This window comes from Trichosurus vulpecula, chromosome 2 (assembly GCF_011100635.1).
Source record: "Trichosurus vulpecula isolate mTriVul1 chromosome 2, mTriVul1.pri, whole genome shotgun sequence".
NCBI lineage: Eukaryota > Metazoa > Chordata > Mammalia > Diprotodontia > Phalangeridae > Trichosurus > Trichosurus vulpecula.
The window spans coordinates 430,320,919-430,345,085 of record NC_050574.1 but is presented as its reverse complement, the minus strand read 5'-3'; the positions used below and the strand labels follow the sequence as shown (position 1 = coordinate 430,345,085).

Sequence of the window (24,167 nt, the reverse complement as noted above, 5' to 3'; positions counted from 1 at the left end):
AGACAAAACCCTAAACAAACTAGAGGAGTCAGCTGAATGATGTTCAATAGAGAAACAGCATGGTGTAGTGGAAAAATTACTAGATATAGAGTCAGAAAACCTGAGTTCAAATCCAGACTGATAAATTTCCTTCAAAAGTGACCTCAGTCAAGTCACATAACGTTTTAAATCCTCATATATTAAATGAGAGGGTATGACTTGATGACTTCTAAGGTCCATTTTAGCTCTAAAATTTATTATTATAGAATCTATCAGATGAATCTTACATAGGGGTTCAAAATTCAACTTTACAAGCGTAGGGTAGGGAAGTTATAGACGGAGGACACTTTAGGTAAGAAAGATCTGGGTTTGATCGCAATACAAGCCAGCAGTGTGATGTGTGCCAGCTTGAAAAAGAGAAACAAATGGACAAATGACTATGATCTTGGACTTCATTTAGACAGTCATAGAAAGTTGCTCCTAATGGTGAGGTAGTACTTCTGGCTCATTGTATTCTATGGGCCCCAACTTAAGAAGGGTATATTCAGAGGGGGGCACCTGGAGTGTGAGAGACCTTCCATTCTTGTCATACATTATTGTTCTTCAGTTGTTTTTTAGTCATGACTTCCTTTCAAGTTTTCTTGGCAGAGACACTGTAGTGGTTTGCCATTGCCTTCCCCAGTTCATTTTACAGATGAGGAAACTGAGGCAAACAGTGTTAAGTGGCTTGCTTAGAAGTATCTGAGGCTGAGTTTGAGTTTAGGTCTTCCTGACCTCCAGCACTCTATCCACTCTACCACCTAGCTGTTCCCTATTTCATTTGAGGATTGCTTGGAAGATATTAGGATGTTTATCGTGGAGAAGAGAAGAATTAAGGGAATTATGGTAGCTGTGTTCAAGTGCTTGAAGGCTTGTCAAGTGGAAGAAAGATTAGACTGGTTCTTTTTGTCCCTAGAATAGAGACACAAGGATAATACATAGAAGTTTAAAAACAGATAAATTTAGTCTTGATTTAAGGAAAAACTTGAGTTTTGTAGCTATCTAGTCCAACTTCCACTGTTTATAAATGAGGAAAATCTCAAATACAGCCTCAGACACTTGACACACGTACTACCTGTATGACCTCGGGCAAGTCAGTTAACCCCAACTACACCGCCCCCCTCCAAAAAAAAAAAGATAAATGAGGAAAATCTGATGCAGAAGTTGAGACTTCCCTAGAGTTACACAGTTATCAGTGGCTGAGCCCGAATCATATGACTCCAAATTTTGAATTCTTTCCACTGTTCTGTTCTGTCTCTCAGACATAGATAGATAATAGGTCAAAAGACAGATATCTTGGACAGATGCTTCAGAGATAGACATAGATGATGAGAGGGCAAGAGAGACAGAGATAGACAGAGACAGAGACAGACAGAGACAGAGAGAGGGGGACAGAGAGAAGAGAATTTAAAAAATGGACAATATGCTTCTCTCATAGTTGAATTGAAATAGGGTACTGGGAAATTGTTCAGTGCCAAGCTTCTTGCTACCACCCACCACATCTCTCCCCGCCTCCATCTGCCCAATGTTAACGCCCTCCTTGTTACTATATAAGGCTATGAATTGTGGGGCATCACAATTTCAGATGAAGCAAAGCACAATGGAAAGATGCATCTCTGGTGTATGTGAGGAGGTTGTTCCATCTTACCAATGGTGATTTGGTGAAACTGTCAAGGGAAAAATAGGACGGACGTAAGTAAATATATCTGTCTCAATGTCCTATTAAAAGAAGCACAGGAAGTGCTTCAGGAGTTTGGATGTTTACTCCATGATGGATTTGCAGAAAGTCATATGGAGAAGAATTGTCCAAATTAAGAATAAGAAGGCATAGAGAAGTTATTAATCTGCACCAGTGGTGAGAGTAGCCAAGTTTGAAATGACAGATCCAACTAAGGGTCTTTTTTTATATGTGGTAGCTTATACCATTAATGTGCACAATGAAGAATTAGTAAATGTTATCTCAGTGTAGCCTCATTTGGAGAACATGCACATTTTCTTCATAAAGCTAGAGAAGAGATGTGGTAGTTTTGTTACCTTAGAACCCAGCAATTTTGAATAGGCTTCAAAGCCTGCTTATACAAAGGGACCATTGAATTCATTAAAGTCATATCAGTCTGGAAATTGTTACAAAAGTAATCCAGAAAAAACAATCCCTAAAGAGTCTTGAAGTTTTCAGAATGAGCTTATATTTTGAAAAGCTGAAGGAATATTGTCATCAAACATTCAGAAATTTAAACATAACCAACCAAAATCATTAGCATTCAAAGACAGTTAAAAGATTCTTTTATATGTAAATAGATGAATTAAAGCCTTTGTTTATATTTTCTTCTTCCTTGACCCATTGTTCCTATTCCCCCCAGTCTTCCTGGTTGTCTTTGATTAACAACTCAAAAAATATTATTTGATATGCAAAAGTGACAGAAATTGCATTTCTTTTATCTCTTTTACTAGGAATAGTCAACCTTCCAGAAGTAGAGAATTGTACTTAATTTAATGATCTCATTCCTAAATTACACAGTACTATAACCCCTCATTGATTATATTCATGTGCTAGGCACTAATAAAACTACCTAAAGAGATCCATCTGCACCACCCAGCAGTTTATGACTGCTTTATAGAGGCAGACAGTCCTGGAAATTTTTTGATAGGTCAGACAAAATTAGCTTCTTGTAGCAGAGCTCACAATTACCTAGATAAGGATGGCCTCATGTAGCCTTTTTTATGTGTCTCTGACTCAAGATAGCACAATTCTTGAATGATGACAGAGTTACTGAAAGGCTTAGATTACCCACAGTGGAAAAATATCTAAATGATTAATTGGTAGCTTACTGTCAATATATTAGCATGGTGGAGCAGAAGTAGGATAATGATTTATATGACAACAACATAAAGAAAAGCAACCTTGAAAGAATTTAATACTCTTGTTAAAGCAATAGCAAAAAATTATTTCTAAGACCAAATATAAAGCATACTACTCTGCCAGAGAGGTGATATACTTAAAGTATATAATGGACATGGCTAATATTGAAACTTTATTTAGTAAATTTTGCGTATTTGCTAGGTAACTTTTAATTGTTATGGGGAAGTGGGAATATGAGATAATAAGCACTTCCAAATATAAAAAATTACTTTTAAAAATAAAAAAATCAAAGGAAAGTGAGGAGGTCTTTGGAAGCAGTATAGAGAAGTACTTTGAGCAGTGCAGAAGGCTTTATCACAAAGTCCCAAGCAGTAAGGGAAAGGACTTTTTAAATACCTTCAATGAGGAAAATATTAAGTAAGGCTCTCCCCATCCTGATAGTCACTTTTAAAAACTACATTTTCTCACATTTAAACCAGAGCCATTGACATTAGAATTTCATTCTTCTCAGTTTTGGAAAACAACGTTGTTGCTGTTTGTTCATTCTCAAAGAGCACCAACGACATCAGAAGGTGATGTATTAACTTGCAAGTGATTTGGATTTAAATGAGGCAGGGCTGTGCAAAGTCACCAGTCTCACTCTCTCTTTAGGCGGCATCTGGGTCCAGGATGACTGGAGATAGCCCGCTAGAAAACAACATTAAAACTTGTGATACACAAAATACATACAGGCCAATAGTCCTTTCAGTCCTGAGGACATAATAAAGGTATTTAGCTTTCTTCTTAGATGCCACCGTAAAAGCTGAAGAAAAAAAATCAATACATGTTGGTGTCCCACTCAATTATTAATTCTTAATTGATTCACTTGTTATCTATGTTTTCTAAGCATATTCAAAATATTCCATATGAGGGAGTCATCACAGTAATATTTAGAAGTTCTTGTTAAAAAAAAAAAAGATGTTGGGTTTTAGCTTTATGAAAGGTCATTTTTGACATCTCAATGCACCAGATTCTTTTACTCCAAAAAATATTTCTCAGTATATTTTCCCTTGTCATTTGTAATTGTTATTGCAATACTTTAAGAGCTTGTAAGGTTAATGGGGTGTAAAACCTTCCCTGCCCATTAATAGGTCTCATGTGGAGCCCATTAAGGTAAGCTTGCTTAGGAGAACCTTGCTTGTAGGAAGGCTTCCACACCTTTTGGTACTAAGCTAATTAGGCACTGAGTCACAAGGGTGTGATGCCTTCTGGCTGTGAGCCTGTTAGCCTAAAGAGTATATGTTCTGAGAGGTGAGCTTTTGCTTTGAGGGCTCGCTCATGAGAAGGAACTTGTCTCAAACCTAGCTGAGACTCTGAGTAGCCATATGTTCAGAGCACTCTGACTGCTCAGAGGTAAAGACTCTCTCGATCCAGTTGTGTGTGTAAAGTGTATAGCAATATTGCTTTGGTTCAGGCAGTTAAGAGCCCTGTCCCTTGGTCTTTATGCTAGTTTCTCTACTCTGTATTTTCTCTGACGGTCAGGATGCTGACCCTTCCCCTGAACTAGTGAATGTAATTAAAAGAAGATGATCAACACCTTTTTGAGAAGTCTTTCCTAGTAAAGGAGGTAAAAGAACCTGTGTTAGCAGCCATCCTGGGTGTGCCAGCGTGGTTGCCATTACAGAGCCCCACTGGTTTTGGGCACAGTTGTCGAATTATCTTGGTAACCCTCTTCGCCATGACCCCTCTCAATTTTAAGCCCTTGATACTTCCTTTCTGCCGAGATATCCAGTGATCTTGTGTTAGCTTCTTATCAAAACCTGCCATCAAGAAAGGCTTGGAAAGTCATTTCTACTTCCTCTTCTAAGGAAACTTTTATTTGAACAGATATTAAAGCCTTAAGTTAAAGGGATGAAGCTCCTATTCTGGAATTTCAGGTATCAGTGAATAGGTAGGAAATGTGGGGGGGGGAGGTAGAATAAGGACTTAAAGAATTATTTGGTTAAGATGTATGTTTGTCAACCGTCCAGGAGCAGCTGGGTGGTGCAGTGGATAGAGCAACTGGCCCTGGAGTTAGGAGGTCCTCAGTTCAAATATGGCCTCAGACACTTACTAGCTGTGTGACACTAGGCAAGTCACTTAACTCCAATTGTCTCCCCACCCCCAAAATAGGTTACCTTATAATCACATCATATATCTGTCTCTATATAGATGCATAAATATACATCTCTCTCTATCTCTCGAAATATATGTATATATGTTAAGAATTTCTTGGTTTCTTTAGTAACACTAAATCTATGTGCTTCTGAATACATTTTAAGTTGAAAAGATGCCATGTAATTAGTTTCCAACTAGTTCTGCCTGTCAGTGATATACTATATTTATTACTTTAATATCATTTCAGCTTGTGGCACATTGCTCTTCCTCTAATTAATAGAAAATTTTTGTGTTGGCTTCTTGTAAGTGCCTTTAAAATTCCTCTTTTCCGCTTATTTCTCTCAAGCTCCACATTGTGTTTTTATTTTTCTGAAGCCTAGTGCTTCTCTGTTTCTTTAGTGGCAAGTAAAATCCCTAGTCAAAATGACTCATTTTATAAGGACGTCACACAATTACCCTTTTAAAAAGGTACAGATTAAAAAAAATACTTATTCTGGTGGCTTTTAATGTGCCTTTTGAATAGAAGAGAAATGGATTGTTGATTGCCTCTATGCCACTCTTCAAAATGGAGACATGGCTATCTCCCCTGAAGCCTTGATTGGGACATAATCTCCTTATCTGAATTATAACAGCATTCTGTGCCTTTCTTACTTCACTTTCTATATATATATATATATATATATATATATATATATATATATATATATATGTATGTATATATATATGTGTATATATATATATACACACACATATATATATTATAATTTCTCCATGTATATAAGATACACTATAATATATTATGATATGGTATATTATATATAGTATCTCTGTACCAAATTATTATTAGTTTATGGAAGTCTTGTAGTCTTAGCTAATATATGAGTCAGTTGTCAGTGGCTCCTATGCTCACCTAATTTATGAGACAGTTCCTTGTGACCATTATTCTTCCTTAATTTATGGGACAATTTGTAAATGACTTCTAGGTTCCCCTTTGCAATCTTACTTTCAACTATTGTTACCTTATACTAGGTAACTTACTATACTAACTAGGTGGGGAGGTGCTTAGGGGGACCAGAACCAGGTACAATTTCAATACATGTGCATACCTTATTCCTTAATGGACTCTGTGAGGACAGGAGTTATTTTATCCAGTCTTTCCATTTAACATATTTTGGAGGTGACTCTAATGCACATTTTGGAGGTGGCTATAATACCAGTACTCTTAGTTCAGGTGTGATGTTGGGATGTAGCAAATGTCATTGAATAGTAACAAAAGGATATTTGATTTGCTCTAAAAATGACAAGGACTTGGCCATTATCTCTACACAGAAACTTGTCCAGTCATCAGGGCAGGATACGGTGAAGGGCAGAGCAATTCCAGTGGTCTTCAAAAATCTACCGCCAGAGAGGCCCCGATTTCCCATCACTGGGACTTTTTATTCTTTTTGTTGTTCAGTCATTTCTGTGGTGTCCAACTCTTTGTGACCCCATTGAGGGTTTTCTTGTCATAGACACTGGAGTGGTTTGCTGTTTCCTTCTCCAGCTCATTTTATAGATGAAGAAACTGAGGCAAACAGGGTTAAGTTACTTGCCTAGGATCACATGGCTAATAAGTGTCTGAGGCCAGATTTAAACTCATTAAAATGAGTCTTCCTGACTTTAGGCCCTTTTATGCCTTTAAGTGACTAAAAAGTTGTGTTTGGGAAACCCAGGGTCAATCAGGTACTATCATGGCTTTGACTCCTTTTAAGGAAAACCAATGCTTGCTAAAGGAGGGGGAAATGAGGGGACATGGGCCCATCTCATGTTGTAGGAAAATAAGTTATGTCAGAGAAATGCTAGTCAATATTTCTATCACATACCACCCCAGAGTGGCAGGTCCTAAGGATCTCTCCTAGAGTATCTCTTACCACTTAAATGCTTATAGGGCTTTAACTAGCTTGTCATTTTGCTATGAGCAGTATGGAGGGGAAAGGGGGGAAAAGAAGGGAAAAAACCAGCTTCCTCATCCTCAGTCAAAGTAATGAGACAAAAACAGAATAAAAACATTGTAAAGGACAATAAAAGCCAGAGATTCTAGATTTTTTTCCTCTCCCATTCAGGAGGACAGAGTCTCGATTTTCATTGGATCATGCCAAATATTTATAGTTCATATACAGATATAGGATACAAAGATATAAAGAACTGGAGCAGAACTAGGAACATCAGAGCCTCAGCACAGATGGTGATACTTTTGGTCCTGTAACTGATTTCTGTTCCAAATGTGAAGTTCTGACACCAAACAGGAGCAACGCCAGAGTATCAAGGTTATAGCACAGACATTTCTGTTCCAGTCAACATTTCATGTGTCATGGTCAACTGTAGTGAAGAGGCTTAGCAGTCATAGGCCTCTTGTATGCAACTCGTTTCAGGCTTTCTGGGTACTACTACTTACTCAGTATTCCCTGGCCCACATGCCAAAGCCAAAATTTCACCCTTAACAAGGGGCTAATGCAGAATATTTATTTTCCTTAGGAAGCTCAATGGAAGGGCAATCTCCTTTGTCAGTAGGGTTAAATAAGAACTCTCCTTCACCTTTGCCCATTTACTCAGAATTACCACAATGTTAGCAAAGAAGCCTTCTTTTTTCCAAGTAAATACACACCTGCCATGGCTATATAATGACGGTTTTACTTCCCCATGCAAGAAAGCAAGCAGTTGCATGATAATATTAACCCTTGGTTTCCTGAGCCCTTTCTGGGAAGGAGCTGTACAAAACATCCCAAAGAAAAGAAGCCTGACGTTTGAGAGGTCCATGAACTCCTTCTCGAGGGCAAGTGGAGCTCTGTGAGGGGGCGAAGACATGGAGACCAAGACAGATGTGCTCCGGAGGAGAAGGAGTAAAGAAGGGCCAGAGAGAGGATCCATTCTTATGTGAGAAATCTTCCTGAAGACTGTACCGCTCCTAATGATACGGCTTTGATCAGCGGGGGTGAAATCATTGCCCTAAGATGGAAGAGAACCATTTTTCCAATGGAATGATTGTAAGAGCCTCTTCATTTGTCAACCTTCCTCAAGTCTCTTCCCACTCCAAGAAATCTTTCAGAAAAGTGCCAAAGTGATATTTCCCAGATAAGGGTCTGACAATGTCCTGCTCTAACTAATAGATGATAAACTTCAATGTCTCCCTGTTACTTCTGAGATCAAATTAAAAGCTCCTCTGCTTGGCATTTAAAGACCACCAGAACCCATCTTCGACCTACCTTTCCAGGCCACTTAGACATTACTCCTCATGACACTCTTTGGTCTAGCCAAAGTGGCCAGTTTGTCATTCCCTACATACAACATTCAATTTACCATCTCTCTGTTTTTAGACAGGCTGCGTCTATGCTACAAATGCACTGTCTCATCAGAATCCCTACCATGTTTAAAAGTTCAGCCCAAGTATCATCTCTACAAGGCTTTTATTCAACCAGCCCCCCATTCCCCCTTGCCCCACTTCCTCTATCTGCTAGTGTCTTCTCTGGGATGTGTGGCTGTTGTTTATTCATTTCAGTCATGTCCAATTCCTTATGCCCTGTTTTGAGTTTTCTTGACAAAGATACTGGGGTGATTTGCCATGTCTTTCTCCAGCTCATTTTATAGTTGAGGAACTGAGGCAAATAGGATTAAATGACTTCCCCAGGGTCACACAGCTAGTAAGTGTCTGAGGCTGGATTCAAACCCAGCTCTTCCTGACTGCTGTACCTAGCTGCCCTTCTCCAGAATTTACCTTGTATTTATTTGATTCTCTCTCTCTCTCTCTCTCTCTCTCTCTTTCCACATACATACACACATGCATATACATACACATATATGTACATACACACACACACACACACATATATATATATGTACACACACACACACACATGATTTTTATTACATGTTGTCTCTGACAATTTAATATGAACTCCTTGAGGGCAGACTTTCATTTTTTTTTCTCATTATATTTCAGGTTCACAGTCCAGTGTTAGGCATATAGTAAATATTTAATAAATTCTTGTTGATGTTAACATGTCATGAATATATGGGAACGATCAGCAAATTTAGTTCAAATATAATTTTAAATAAACAACAGTAACTCTATTTAGATACCTCATCGAGGATTTTTTGTTTTTTTTTTTTTCGAAATAATGGACTCACCTCAAAAGTTTAGTGAGCTGCTCTAGTTTGGAACAACTTTCAAGAGTCTGGTTACTTTTCATGAAGTAGCTAGGTGGATTGAGTCTGAAAAATTGGCTTAGAAATCTCATTAGAAGCAAGTTCTCTCACAAGTATTCCAAGGCTCCCTGTCTCAGCTCAGGATAGAAGTAACTGAAAAAAATAACCTTCTGATGATAATTTGGATACTTTTCTCCAATTCCCATCTGGAACCTGAAAGAACAGACAGGCAGAAAAAATGAAAAATAGGGAGAAATAAAAACTTAAGAAAAAAACTTTCAAGTATAATTTAACTTTTCTTTCACATGAGGCTTTAAAAAAGGTATTTCATGTTTATTGGCTTTCCATTTATTGGTCAAAATAGACTCACAAGCCTAACAAAAATCACCAGCTTCCTATTTTCATATTTCTATGGGCTCAAAAATGAATGTAATAATGCCTTTCATTACTGGAATGTTTTATGTTTAACAAAATGCTTTCAACTACATTGAAGAATTCATTGGCTCATGGATGAAAAGGGGCATCAGAGGCCATCTCGATGAAATCTTTCATTTTAGAGGTGGAATCATTGTTAAGCCCAGGTTGGCCAATGATTTGACCAAGATTACTTTGAAGCTGGGTTCTCTGACTCCATAATCACTGCTTTTTCCAGTGCACCGTGATGACTCCTACAACCTTATGTGATAGATAGGGCAAGTCTTATTCTCTGTTTACAGAAAAGAAAACAGATTTTATCACGGTCAAGTAATTTTCTGATGATCACAAAGTAAGTGGCAGAATTGTGACTGAAATCCATCTTTTGTGTTAATATTATTCATGGTCTTTTCTTTTTCTACCTACTAGATTATAAGCTCTGAAGGGGATAATTATGCCTTGTTCAATTGTTTTAATTCCTGACCTACTTAGCAGAGTACGTTGGTAATATGTAGTGATTCTGAGTAGTGTCCAATAAATATACGTGAAAATTGAATTGAATTATTGATCAAATATGTATCAAGTGAATGTTACATACAAAGTACTGAAGGGTTACAAAGGTTCGTGGTTTAGCAGAGAATAAATAAGACAGTGAAATAATTATAAGAAGGAATATTGCTGGTGCTTTAATGGAAAGTGACCTAGGAGTTCAGAGGAGGAAGAGATTACTTCTGACTTGGGTAATAAAATTGGATCCTTAAGAATGAATATGATTCTGATAGGCAAAGAAATAGAGAGAGACAAGTCATCTCTTTTGATAATTAGACATCTCTTGGTTGATACAAGCAAAATAGATACAAGGCATATTTGAGAAATCATGAGTAATTTCATTTAGCTGAATTGAAAGGTTTATGTTGGAAAGTATTGGGAGGCGTGCCTAAAAAGGGTGGCAAGGGCCAGTGAATTAGTTCTGGATAGTCTCAGATTTTGGATTAGGCTTAGAGTGAACACTCACAGAGACAGTTATGCCAATTAGTACCTTTAATGCCAGTCATCAGATCTAATTTCCACTGTGGTCCACAGATATCTCTTTTTCCCAATGATTACTTCTAGCACCAAAGCTGGATGTTGCACTTGTCTGGGGGAAAGGAGTGCTTGAGCAATACAATGGAGGCATGTCTTGTTCATCCCCTATTTTATAACCTTGTTTTGCTTGATTTTTTTACCTCCCCAACCCTTTCATTCTTATTTTCTTGTTCCTATTTAGTGAAATTCTGACTATGCCCATTGCCCTTGAGCTGATTCTTTATTCTGGATGTATGTACAAATAATTGGGGTTTGTGGGGCTGGTATTAGGGCCTGATGAAAGCCATTAAGTTAGACTTGGGTGGGTACTCTTGAATTTAAGGCTTCTGACCATGAACTAATGAAACTTTTTGAGAAAGGGAATAATAATCAATGTCTTACTTTAGGAAGAGTAATCTGGTTAAAATGTACAGGTCAGATTTGAGTAGGAAAAGAGTATACCTAGGAGGCATCTGTGCTTTTTCTAGTATGAGGTAATAATGACCTGAATTAGACTAATAGCTGTGAGATTGAAAAGAAAGATCTGGAAGAATTTGGCAACTGAGGAAGAGATCACTTCACTTTCTGAAAGAAGTAGCAATGAAATAAAAAAAAACGACCAAAAACCCACCTCTAATTTCTGCTACTTGTACTTAATGGGTAATGAGAAATGCAGAAGAGAGTATTTATGCAGAAAGGGAGATTAAACTCTCTCCAGTCTACAGTGTGACTGCCAGGGATTTTAGATACTACTATTTGTAAGTAGCCCTTAAGAGAAATGAAGTGATTTACATAGTATCAGCATTTTCATTCCAGAGTTTTTTATACTTTTTTTCCTCATGGAATGGTACATACTTATTTCTGTAGTTTCCAGTATTTCACAGCAGTGATAGGAAGAAAGGAGAGAATGTTGTTTTAGATAAAGAAGAATATGCATTCAGTTTAAAAGAGAGATTGTCAATAAGTGTTGTGTTTGTGACTTTGTCTTTACAATAGTATAGTTTCCCTATTTCAACCCCATTTATTTGCCTGGCTAAGTTTGGAAGTGACTGTGAGTTCTTGAAAGCCATGTCAGTAAAATGCAAATTCTGGTAGGTCCTGTCAGGCTGGAAAGGTGTCCCGTACTAGGTTCATGACAGATGACATATAGTAGAGGGTACCATTGTGGACTTGGGGTTATAGAACATACTGTTTTCCTCAACTTCTAATCAATTGCTCTGTTATTGAGGATGTTAACACCCTTGATACTGCGATAGAAAAAGGCAGAGTGGTAGTTTCAGTGCCTATGAATTAGAGAGTGTTCGAATTCCTGATTATGTTTCTGAGAGGAAAGAGAATTGAAGAGAACTGAGAGCAAGACTGTAAGAAGAATAGAGAGAACAGGTATGTTAATGCGTGCTGCCTATGTGAGAATTGGGAAATTTATATGGGAGAAAAATTGGTTAGGCGAAGTGACTTCTGAGATAGTAGAGAGAAAATGTTGGTATGTGTGTGCAAATTTGGAGACCCGCAATGACTCTCTATGAGAAATAGGTCAAGTGTAGAGGTTAGAGTCCCTGACTCTTCATTGGTTCAGGTAGCAAGCAAAAGGGACTTGTTACAAGTCTGGGTCTTAATGTTCTCCGAACAAAGCTATATTAATACTGATGGAGATCTCCTGATCAGATTCTGTATGGATATCGATATTGATACAAATATTGATCTCTCTATTTATAGCTCTATCTATTGAGATCTTATAGAGATAGCAATCTTTGTATATAATACCCAGGAGTAGCATAATACTTTAAGATTTGCAAAGCACTTTAAAATATTGTTTTATTTGATCCTCACAGCATCTCTGGGAGGTAGGTGCTATTTAAATCCCCAATTTGTAAATGAGGAAACAGGCTGAGAGGGGTTAAAACTCACGGGTCTGTTGGATCGAGGTCACAATTGCCTATGAGAGACAAAAGTTAAAAAAAAAAATTAATGTTAGCGTTTACACCTTGGAAATTGGAAAATACTACGAAACAGGGCTTGATGTGTCTTGATGATTGTCTAGGGATGGAAAAAATGTTAATAATACAGATTAATCTTAAAAGTATATTTTGTGTACATAAAGCCAGTTGCTACACAATTATCAGCACACTCCTGTATTAAGTGACTTCTTCAGGGTGACTAGGTCTAGACTAGGCTGGTCTGGACTCAGAACTCCCATTAAAAATGTTCTATCTGGAGTTTGTCGAAACTATGAGAGGTAGCAGCACAGCGCCTCTGGCCGTGAGACATCTTCTCCTGAGGGTTGCAGCCCAAAGGTTTGAAACACGCCTTCTTGAGCTTCCAGGAGACATAATGGTCAGGTAAACGGCTGTAATCCCTCCCTCCCTCACCCAAAGAATTCCTCGGGAAAAACACTGGAATAGAGGAGACAGAAGTGGGGCTTCAGTGGCTGAGCAGTGGGAGTTCCTGAGTGCCACAGAGGCAGAGCCAGCAGAGTTCAACACCAGGAGCCCAGACATACCTTTGCACAAACAGGGGAAGTGGCAGACACCAGCACAGACAACAGCTGAGACCACTGCTGAAGGGCAACAGTGCTGGAAAACAGCCCCAGGGGAAAAGGAGATTTCAGGCAGCCAGACCCCTTCCCCACATCTCAGGAAACTGAAGGCTATAATACACAAAGCCAGTAACTAGACTCACAATCCCCAGAACAAGAATCCTGGGACAGAGATCTCTGAGCCCCAAAAGCAGAAATCCACTGTAAAGCCAGGAAAAAGCTAACCAACATGAAGAATAACACGAAAAAAACTGAAGGCCACTGATTCTTTTTATGGAGACAGGGATTATCAAAATACCAATTCGGAAGAGGATAGCATTAACACTATACCCATATCTGATACCTCAAAAGGGTATGTGAACTGATCTCAAGCCCCAAAAGCATTACTGGAAGAGCTAAAGGAGGATTTGAAAAACCACTGACAAAATTGAGTCTTTAAAAAATAAGATCAGTGAAATGGCTATGGAGATTCAGAATCTAAATAGAGAAAATGACACCCTGAAAGGTAAAGTCAACCAATTGGAAAAGGAGACTCGAAAGCAAAATGAAGATAGCAACTCATTAAAAATTAGAATTGAGCAAGTGGAAACTAATGACTCTATGAGGCATCAAGAAGTAGTAAAACAAAATGTAAAGTATGAAAAAATAGAAGAAAATGTGAAATATCTGATTGGGAAAACAACTGATGTGGAAAATAAATCCAGGAGAGGCAATTTAAGAATTATTGGTCTACCAGAAATCCACAGTGAAAAAAGAGCCTTGGCAGTATCTTCCAAGAAATTATCAAAGATAACTGCCCAGAGGTCCTAGAAGCAGAGGGTAAAATAGTCATTGAAAGAATCCACCGATCACCCCCTGAAAGAGATCCCAAATTGAAAACCCCAAGAAATATTATAGCCAAATTCCAGAATTACAAAGTCAAGGAGAAAATACTGCAAGCAGCCAAAATGAAACAATTCAGATATCATGGAACTATAGCCAGGATCACACAGGATCTTTCAGCTTCTACATTAAATGACAGGAGAAATTGGAATATGATATTCCAAAGGGCAAAGGAGCTGGCACTACAACCAAGGATCAACTACCCAGAAAAATTGAGCATAATTTTTCAGGCAAGGTGATGGACATTCAATGAAATAAAGGAATTCCAGACCTTCCTGATGAAAAGGCCAGAACTCAATGGAAAATTTGATTTTCAAATACAAAAATCAAGAGAGACATAAAAAGGTAAATGGGGAAAAAAACCCTGACAAACCTTATTAATCAATAAGGGCAAATTATTTACATCTTTATATAGGATTATATCATCTTATGTACGTTATACATATATATATATATATATATATATACGTATATATATATATACATATATATATATGTATGTCAGTCTTGAGAATAGCACAGTTACTATGACAATTGAAAGGGATACACATAGACTATGTATGTCTGTATAAAATAACTGATATAAAGATAAAAACAAAATTAAGAGATGTAAAGGGAGGGCTATGAGAGAAGAGGTAAGGAGGTAGTAGAAAAGGGTAAACTATATCAAATGAAGAGACACAAAAACGCATTATAGTAGAGGGAAAGAAGGGAGGGAGAAAAGCAGTATTTAAGGTTTTCTCTCATAGGATTTTGTTCCAGAAGGGAATAGCATACCCCGATAAATATAGAAATCTAACTTGTCCTACAGGCAGTAGGAGGGGAAGGGGGAAAAAGGGAGGGGGGTGGTCAGAAGGGAGGGAAAAAGTAGCAAGTGGAAAGATGGTAAACTGAGGAAGGCAGCAGTCAAAAGCAAAACTTTGTTTAGGAGTGGAAGGGGAAAGGGAGAAATAAAAGCATAAACAGGGGGGAAAGAGGATGGAGAAAAAGACACAGATAGTAATCATAATTGTGAATGTGAATGGGATGAACTCTCCCATAAAATGGAAGCAGATAGCAGAATGGATTAAAAACCATAATCCTACAATATGCTGTTTATAAGAAAAACATTTGAAACAGGGGGATACACGCAGGATAAAAGTAAAAGGCTGGAGTAAAATATATCGCACTTCAGCTAAAGTAAAAAAAGCAGGGGTAGCAATCCTAATCTCAGACAGAGCAAAAGTAAAGATGGATCTAATTAAGAGAGATAAGGAAGGATACTACATCCTGCTAAAAGGCGCCATAAACAATATCATTGTTTAACATATATGCATCAAGTTGTATGGCATGCAAAGTCTTAGAGGAAAGGTTAAGGGAGTTACAGGAAGAAATAGACAGGAAAACTATAATAATGGGAGACTCCAACCTCCACCTCTCTGAACTTGATAAATCTAACCTCAAAATAAACAAGAAAGAAGTTAAGGAGGTCAACAGAATTTTAGAAAAGGCAGATATGATAGACATCTGGAGACAACTGAATGGGGATGAAAAGGAATATACTTTTTTCTCTGTGGTACATGGCACATACTCAAAAATTGACCATGTACTAGGACATAAAAACCTCAGAATCCAGTGCAGAAAGGCAAAAGTAGTCAAAGCATATTTTTCACATCATGATGCAATAAAAATTATTTGTAATAAAGACCCTGGAAAAATAAGCTAAAAATTAATTGGAAGCTAAATAATCTAATTCTAAAGAATGAGTGGGCCAAAGAACAAATCAGAGAAACAATTAGTAACTTCATTCAAGAGAATGACAATAATGTGACAACATACCAAAACTTATGGGATGCAGCAAAAGCAGTTCTTAGGGGAAGTTTTTTTATCTTTAAATGCTTACATGAATAAAATAGAGAAAAAGGAGATCAATGGATTGTGCACGCAACTGAAAAAGTTGGAAAAAGAACAAATTGAAAATCCCCAATTAAATACCAAATTAGAAATACTGAAAATCAAAGGACAGATTAACAAAATTGAAATCAAGAAAACTATTGAATTAAGAAATAAAACAAAGAGCTGGTATTATGAAAAAAAACAATAACATTGATAAACCTTTGGTCAATTTGATTTTAAAAAAGAAAGAAGAAAATCAAATTACCAGTATTAAAAATGAAAAAGGTGAATTCACCTCCAATGAAGAGGAAATTAAAACAATAATTAGGAATTATTTTGTCCAATTGTATGCCCATAAATTTGATAACCCTAGGGATGTGGATGAATATCTAAAAAAAAATGTAAATTGCCCAGTTTAACAGAAGAGTATGTAAAATGCCTAAATAACCCCATATCAGAAAAAGAAATTGAGCATGCCATCAATGAACACCCTAGGAAAAAATCTCCAGGGCCAGATGGTTTTACATGTGAATTTTATCAAACATTTAAAGAACAATTAATTCCTATACTTTATAAACTATTTGGGAAAATAGGCAAAGGAGTCCTACCAAATTCTTTTTATGAGACAAATATGGTACTAATACCCAAACCAGGAAGAATCAAAACAGAGAAAGAAAATTAGAGACCAATTTCCCTAATGAATATTGATGCAAAAATTTTAAATAAAATATTAGCAAAAAGATTGCAGCAACTTATCACTAGAATAATATACTATGACAAGGTAGAATTTATTCCAGGAATGCAAGGCTGGTTCAATATTAGGAAAAATATCAGCATAATTGATCATATCAGCAACAAAACTAGAAGAAACCATATGATCATCTCGATAGATGCAGGAAACGCCTTTGACAAAATATGACACCCATTCCTATTAAAAACACTAGAAAGCATAGGAATAAATGGAGCCTTCTTTAAAATTATAAATAGCATCTACCTAAAACCACCAACAAGCATTGTTTATAATGGGGATAAGCTAGATGCATTCCCAATAAGATCAGGGGTGAAACAAGGATGTCCATTATCACCACTATTATTCAATTTGGTACTAGAAATGTTACCTATAGCAATAAGAGAAGAAAAAGAAATTGAAAGAATTAGAATAGGCAAAGAAGAAACTAAATTATCACTTTTTGCCGATGATATGATGACTTACTTAGAGAATCCTAGAGAATCGAGTAAAAAACTACTTGAAATAATGAACAACTTTAGCAAAGTTGCAGGATATAAAATAAACCCACATAAATCCTTGGCATTCCTATAGAGTACTAACAAAACCCAACGACAAGAGATAGAGAAATTCCATTCAAAGTTACTGTATACACCATAAAATATTTGGGAGTCTATATGCCGAGACAAACCCAGGGCCTATATCAATACAATTATGAAACACTTTTCATGCGAATAAAGTCAGATCTAAATAAATGGAAAAAATATCAGTTGCTCATGGTTAGGCCAAGCTAATATAATAAAAATGACAGTTTTACCTAAATTAATTTATTTATTCAGCGCCATACGAATTGGAACTACCAAAAATTATTTTACCCAGCTGGATAAAATAATAACAAAATCCATCTGGAAGAACAAGAGGTCTAGAATATCTAAAGAATTAATGAAAAGAAATGCTAGGGAAGGTGGCCTAGCCATACCAGATATGTGTAAATAAGTTCAATGTGAAGTTATATGTAGAAGATACATTGGATTCCATGCCATCTTGTGGAGTGGGTAGGGGAGGAGGGGAAGAAAATCTGGAATTCAAAATTATGTGGAGCTTAGTGTTGTGGACTAAAAATAAAAATCCCCCCCAAAATAAAAAAAAAAGTTCTATCCACTGGACTATCGACCTATCTACATCTATGTTTAAATCTATGTGCATACATAGATATATAGATCTCTATACCTTTATCTCGACATAAAGGTATCTATATTTTATCTACATATAGATACAAATATATACACACATATAAAATACACATATATGTACACATACAGTATATTATATATATATATACACACACATGCACACATATATACATATAAACACACACAAAAAGATAGACCTATAATCTGAGAAGTAGCCTAGCTAATTTTGGAGCACCACATTCTCAGAAGCTTTGCTTTAGTTTGAGGAACATTTTTGGTGAAAGCTGTCCATAGTGACAATCTACTTTAGTGGAGGTAGAACCCATGCTGATAAAACTGAAGATCCTTGAAGTAAAAGTGCAATCAGTGCATTTTTGTTTGTTTTTACCGTGAGAAAAAGAACCAATTTTATAAATAATGAAAAGACAAGCCAAACATAAAAGGAAGTGTGGTGCACTTGAGAGTGGTAGACTTGGTGTCAGGAACACATGAGTTCAAATCCCACATCTGACTTAATGACTATGTGACTATAGAAAAATCCCTTATCCTCTGTGAGGCTCATGCAACTTTCTAAGACAGTAGGTTGGTCACTAACCATCAGGGAATGATGAGAAATCTTAGGGAAAATAAAGGAAATAATAGATAGATGTAAAACCTAAGAAATTCAATGAGCATTGGCAAAAGGTTTTTAGTATTTTCACAAGGTTAATGTGGTGGTGTTTTATTTTATTTCAGCATATTTTGTTTTCAGTCTTCTTACATGGAAAGAAAGAAATATCTCCAATTCACTATAGTCAGGAGTTGTACATATTCTTCCATTTGTTTTCAAAATTTCAAAATTAAAAAAAAATCAATATATTTTAGGACATGAAGCAAGACTATTCTATTTGCCCTTCTATCTACTTAGGCAGGTAGCTGTCACAATGGATAGAATATTGGCCCTAGAGTCAGGAAGCCCTGTGTTCAAATCAAGCCTTAAACACTACCTACATGTCCCTCTCAGCAAATTACTTAACTTCTTTCTGCCTCAAATTCCTCATCTATAAAATAGTGATAATAATAGCACCTGCTCCCTAGGATTGTTGTGAGGATCAGAAGTATTATTACCTTGCCATGTTGCTTATTATTATTCAATGATTTAGTAGAAGGGAGGGGGAGAGAGAGAGAGAGAGAGAGAGAGAGAGAGAGAGAGAGAGAGAGGGAGAGAGAGAGGGAGAGAGAAAATTACTTATATATCTATTTTGCAGTCTCTGAGAACTATGGGTAATCCTTGAGAATTTCTCCAATTTTTAGTTTATAAAGCATGTACTTTTGGTTTGAGAAGTCATATTTGTTTCTCCGAGTCCATGCCTTTGAAAGTGGAATATAGACATGTAATCCTGAATAAACTATTCTTTAGATATAAGTTGGAGAAAAAGTTGTACAACTTTCAGAGGAATGCAATCTCTCATCTTACCCAAAACAGCTCATGTAGAGATGAAGAGTGGTTTCTGAAATGACCATCTACAGCCAGCATTATTTTCCTTGATCTTCAATAAAACATCAGTCACAGCCGTTTTAAACATATTATTGACCCTACCATATATACTATTACAGTAAATCTTTACAATCCATCCTAAAGAGAGGGAGTGCACTACTAACCTCCGAAACATTGGCCAAATATTTCAGACTTCTGCTATAAAGAATTCACAGCAATTCCAGTGACTATTAAACTACCCACTGAGTAAGATCTGTTTATCATAAAATGGAATGCAGGCAGTGGAATACCTTTCAAAGAAAGATAATTAATGGTTCTTGCAGATGAAACTTCCCTTGTAAAATGTCTTAGGTTAGCATTCGCTGAAATAAATTTACTTCAAAAAATGCTATAAATAATTAGGAGAGGAATGTTAAAGAACAAATTTAGAACTCTGTACATAATGGTGCTAGTATTAAGTAGTCTGTAACTAGGTTATTTACTAAAAATAAGCAACTTTTCAAAGAAAGGCATAATTTTTGTATTTGTAATGATGTGTACCCACAGTTCATATTGGCCCAAGGTAATTTTCTAAAATTAATATAATATGGGGATGTATTTTAAAGGTACAATTCATAAAATAATAGACTATCATAAAAGAAAAAAACATTTTTCCTGTATTTTGGTATTTCTATAATGTATTTAAGTCATAGCCAGATTTAGATAGACTATTTTTCTTATCCTAGGGGGAAAAGCAACTTGCACTATTAATTAGAGATTTAACATGCTTTATTATAATGATAAATAGCTTTTCGTAAGCTGACTACAGTGTGAAAATTTTAAATGATTTAAACTCTCCCATCTATAGAATATTAAATAATTTAACATAATGCCAGTGAGATTCACTATGACAAAGTGAATAGGAAGATGGCTTTCTGTTTTTTTCTAATGTAAAGATGAAATGGGTTTAAGTTCTTTGTCTGACATGAATTAGGTGTGTGACCCTAGGCAAATCACTTAATCTTTCAGTGTATCCAAACTATTCTCTAAGATGATAAGTTTCAGAAACATTGCGATCTAGATTGGTAGAGTGGCCTCACTCTGAGTCTCCTCCAAAAACTAAATAAGTAATGCTAGTAACCTTTTCTGGTAACATATAATAGAGCTCATTTAAAAGATTTTTAGACTAATAGGTTTATTTTTAATTTTAAGGATAAACTTTAAATTTGAGATGAGAATATAAGGAATGAATCTCTAATTCATTGGTAGTTACAACTATAGGATTCCATTGTGATCAGGTTTTATTTTAATTCTGTGGAAAACTTAAGGCATTTCCTGATGAGATTAAACACTTAATTTGAAAACCCTCAAGATTCTGTTAAATAGTCCTTTGTTCACTCAGCAAATGCTTATTGTCTTGACTTAACTCATCAAAAATCCTGCTTAAAAGAAAGTTTAAATCAATGAGGGAATCTCCATCTTAAAAAAAAGCCATCACTGGTTGATAGTATTCAAACTCTTATGGAAGTTATTGGATTATTTGGGGTCATGAAAACTATGAAGAAACCAAATGCAATCAGGTCCATGAAAAATGGCAGATTGGTAAGAATGTCAGTTAATTTCTTGACAAATTATCATAAATGAAAGTTTCATAACCTCATAATTTAAAATTTCTTATTGTGCTTGATTATATTGCTGACATGCAAATGATCACATCCTTCAAAAAGACTTAGGTTATCCATCTGTTTGGAAATTTCAGTTTTAGTATGAGATAAGGATGGCCTAGATGTCTATGGCATTTTATTTTAGTTTTGGTTTTGGTATTGAAATATAATTATGGTCGTGGGCCCCCCAGGAAAACACAGGGGATTAGGGCAACATTGAATAAATGCATGTTGAACAAAGATAATAAATAGTATTCATTAACTAACTGGGACTACTTGTTGAAAGGGAAATGATGGTTGACAATACAAAAGGGTATCTTACAGACATGTAGTAATGACAGGTTGTTGAAAAATCCTACTTTTGGAAAAAGAAGTTGGTCCTTTAAAGGAATCTGCCTGATTACATCCTGAGTAGATCAAAGGGAGAGAGTAGATGGGACCACTATGTGGGAGAAGTTTTAGGAAAATTGTGCAATTGGTCGTAAACTATTATGAGCATCAGAAAGAAGTAGGAGTTATATTTGTGGAAGCCACCTAGCAACATATAACAATGTCATAGTTACCCACAAAATGAAGTGGGCTCAATCCCAGTACCAGTCTTTTCTTTTGGTATGCCACATATATCATGCGCCCAATAAAAGTGAACTAGTTTCTTACGTGAAAAGACATTCAAAGACGCTCATTATCCCCAAGCCATGACTACAGGAGTTGGGGTGGGAAGTTGGTAGTGAGGGCTAGCACATGGAATTTGTTTTCACTGTCACACTTTTACCAGATTGATTATCATATAACAAAAGTGCACAATATCTGACGGAGGGCCAGATGAGAATGCGGGGACAGAAATCATTCAATCGATATTAAGTGCTTACTGTGTGCTAAGCACTGGTGCTACAAAGAGGCAAAAGACATTCCCTGCCCTCAAAGCTTACAACCTAGTGGGGGAGATAACAAGCAAACAAATATACACAAAGCAAAGTTTATACAGGATGAATTGGAAATAATTAACAGAGGGAAGTCACTGGAATTAAGAGGAGTTGGGGAAGGCTTACTGTAGCAAAAGCCAAAGGATCTATTGAATCCATATACTATAAAGCTCCAATGAAATTTTGCAAAGCCAGTTTGGCTTGTTAGCTGGTTTATTTGCAATTGGTGCAGATGTAAAGCATGGCCGAATAGCATATTACTCTCAGATATAAAGAAATTCAAATTAGAGGAAATAGTGTGCCATTCATGGACACCTGTAGTCATGGGCAGACTAATCAGTTCCTGCTTGGGCTTTACTATATGTTATGCCATAAATAAGAGACCAAAGTGATTGTGACTATGCCATAGAAGTACACATGTTCTTGTTGAATCCTTTAAAAATTTAAACAACTTGTAGTCATGTAAATTTCCTGAGCATGAGTGACCTTAGCCATATAGTAACCTAATTATAAATCAGGATGACATCCTTATTTTCCTTCTTCCCTTATGATGTATTGTTTACTCTGTACCTAATCTACCATATTTGTCCAATTTCCTGCTACTGTTAAGTAATTTATCCAAAAATTTACCTCTTAAAATGAACATCTGGAATCTATTGTGTGATTTAATGTGTTGTACAAAGCAGTAATGACAATATGGAATTCCTTTGGAGTTGATTCTCTCTCTCATCTCTCCTGCCAGTCGTCTATACGTAGCTTGATTTGAGAGCTGTGGAAAAGACCCTGAAATGTGAAAGCATTTCCTTTACAAGTCAGCTCTTTGTGTCCAAAATTCCCGCCATGGCCCTCTCTTTTGGAATTCTTTATCACTTACTCTCATTCAAATTTTAGTATATCCCCTTGCTTAGGTCATATATCACCATCCATTAAAATATGTATTCTTTCACGATTATTTATCCCTTGAGAACTGCCAGCTGATAAACTAGTGTGCAGAGAAGAGCAAACAGTACAGTGAGAGGACTCGAAGTCATGTCATGAAAGACTGTTGATAGAATTGTGGATATTTAGCAAAGAAAAGAGAAAATGTAGCTGTTTTCAAGTATTTAAAAAGGCTACAAAATGGAAGAAGGATTAGACCTGGTTCTGCTCACAGAGTAAGCGTGATATGTGGTGGCTAGAAGGCTGGACCTGCAGGGCTTTGCTCAAATTCCACTTTTGACTCTTGACTATAGGCAGACCGCTACGAACCTGTTTCCTCACATGTAAGATGGAGTTAATTATACATGTAGGATCTAGGTGATAGGACTGTGGTAAGACTTAAATGAGATGATTGATGTAAAGCACTTTTCAAAATCTAAAACACAATAGGCACATACAAACATATATATATATATATATATATATATATATATTCCTCTCTCCATATATGTGTATATGTGTATACGTACATTATATATACACATACACATGTGTGTGTGTTCATGTGTATGTGTAGGTTTTGTTTGCCATTTTTCTTTCTAGAGATAAGAACAAGGGGCAAGAAACTGAAAGTTATGTGTAAGCTAATGTCTTTAGCACTCTCCAAAGAAAATTTCCTAGCAAATAGAAATCTTCAAAAACAAGGTACTGCCTCAGGAGGCGGTGGATGGCCTATCACTGGACTTCTTCAGGTTTAGTCTAGCTCACTTGTTAGGGAGATGGTAGAAAAGATTCCTTTTAGGTGAGACTTGACTAGATAGGTCCCATCCAAGGGATAGGTCCAAGGTCCGTTCCACCCCTAAAATTCTGATTCCAAAAGTCACATTTGAAATAGGATGAATGGGATCTAAGACAGATAAGTTTTGAGTGTAAAAGAAGTCTCAGGTTGGGTGCTGAAACATAGCACAGTCCTGGGCAAGATGCCATGATAGGAGACTTTGAGCATGAGGATGTGGGCAGGGTTTGGAGGGGAAATAGGGAGGTTTTGATTAAGTAAACCCGGCTGACCCAAAACCATATAATTCTGATTGTATAATTTTCCCTACTCTCCAGGCAATTTGAGGTTTCATGGTTTGGGGCCCTGCTATAAGTACAAGAAGTGGGCAAAAGCAGCAATAATATTTTGTATATGAAGTTATATAACAGCCCAGAAAAAATGACTTTCTACTTAAATATTAATTTTTGCCTTTTCACAGGCTCTGGTATTAAAAAAAAACTAAATAATTGCCTCACCACAGTTAACAAAGCATAATAAACA

At 36.4% G+C, this 24,167-nt stretch overlaps 1 protein-coding gene across 1 annotated transcript in view; it reads left to right on the top strand.

The window, feature by feature from the left end:
* The window catches only part of CFAP47 (cilia and flagella associated protein 47), a 965,255-nt gene that overhangs the window by 655,997 nt on the left and 285,091 nt on the right, over window positions 1-24,167 (top strand). The gene's annotated exons all lie outside the window — the stretch shown is intronic.